This window comes from Callospermophilus lateralis, chromosome 6 (assembly GCF_048772815.1).
Source record: "Callospermophilus lateralis isolate mCalLat2 chromosome 6, mCalLat2.hap1, whole genome shotgun sequence".
NCBI classification, from domain to species: Eukaryota; Metazoa; Chordata; class Mammalia; order Rodentia; family Sciuridae; genus Callospermophilus; species Callospermophilus lateralis.
Window position 1 is genome coordinate 69,630,443 of NC_135310.1, and position 1,749 is coordinate 69,632,191.

Sequence of the window (1,749 nt, forward strand, 5' to 3'; positions counted from 1 at the left end):
AATGACTGTAGCAGTTGTTATGCATTTTAATCTACTTTATAACTGTTATCAATACAAAAGTATTGCAATTAAAATAGATTTGAATATAATTTAAAGTTTTAAAAGGATGTATAATTACACTATGGAAAACAAACATAGAAATGGTTCTGTATCACCTTTAAAATATAAAGTTAAAAATTAGCCAGTAAACACGTGTGTCCTAAAATGTACAAATCATAAAGTGATGCATGATATATTTTCTTCATTTTCGCAGTTTTCAACGAAAGTTATAATTAATATTATTTTGTTCTTGCATCTTCTCAATTAATCCTTCCTTATATTTACCATTTTCCTCTTCTAGTTGGCATGATTTGGACTTCCAGTCCAGAATCTTTACCTGTCTTTATCCACCTTGCTAGGGTGAGTGCACACTTGGACAGCTGTGCCATTAGTCATTTCAGCTGCACCTGTTTGGTGTAGATGACATATTTCTTCCTATAAACCTGGTCCACTTGACCAACCTGCTGACCTTTTCAGTACCCTTGCACACTCTGAAACACATCATCCTCTGGGATAGACCTGCATCAAACCCTGTCCTTCTGTTTCAGCTTTGTAGAAAGAGGGGAGATGGTAATCTTCCTGTGAATGTTAGAAGGTAGCATTGAAATGCCTTTTACATTCTTGCTAATATTGGAAGTCATAAAGGGATTGAACTTCATTTTTGCTGCTGCTGCTTCAAAGATGCCCACAAAAGCGAATGTTACTTCTGGTTCTGTAATGATGTATATTATTTCTATTAAATTTACTCATCCAGCCAATGGATTTTATACTAGGATTTTTTTTAATTGTTGTTGTTTGGATTTTGGGGGCAACAGGGATTGAACTCAAGGACACTAGATCCCAGGGTTTTAACAAGATAATTTTTATTGGTGCATTTCAATTTTACATAATGGTGTACTTTGTTGTTACATATTGATACAAAGAAGACAATTTTGTCTCTTTTGTTGTTGTTCTTGACATTTCCGTTTTTTAATTTGTTCTCTTTTTATACATGATAGTAGAATGTATTTTGATATATTATGCATATATGGAGTATATCTTCCCTCTCTTCTGGTTGTACAGAAAGTGGAATTACATTACTCATATATTCATATATGAACATAGGAAAATAATGTCTGATTCATTCCACTAACTTTCCTATTCTCATTTCCCCCTCCTTCCTTTCATTTAAAATGAGGTTTAAAGTGGTGTTTTTGCAGTAAATGTATATTTTTTTTATTTTTAAATTTGTCTTTAAAATCTGGAGAAATTCAAGCTATTGATTTCATAATTTTTAGTAAATGCACATAATATTTTTGTAGAATTATTTAAGGCTCTTGGGTCAAACACACTGTGAATTTACTGCATACTATTTAATATCATGATTTTTTTAAATGTTAAGAGAGATTTAAATTACAGGATTGTTGAAAGAAAATGATCCAGATAAATATTTTAGTCACTTTATAGAGCAGATTTTTAAAATGAGCCATGTGCAGTGGTACACTGCTGAAATCCCTCAGTATGCAGAGGCAGGAAAATCACATTTTTGGACACCCAGACTACTTTTCTGAGAAATAAAATACAATAAAAATGGGATGGAGTAGTTCAGTGGTGATGCACCCTTCAGTTTAATCCCATAAAAAGCAGGGGGAGGACCTTGAGGGGGTCTGATATTTTCTTAAAAACAAGAAGATGTACAGTACCATATTCCATTAAACATGCTTCCTAAAG

The 1,749-nt window shown here is 32.5% G+C and overlaps 1 pseudogene; it reads right to left on the reverse strand.

The window, feature by feature from the left end:
- Positions 1-256: 256 nt before the first annotated feature.
- LOC143401892 (ribosomal protein uL24-like pseudogene) lies at positions 257-698 on the reverse strand (annotated as a pseudogene).
- Positions 699-1,749: the final 1,051 nt, after the last annotated feature.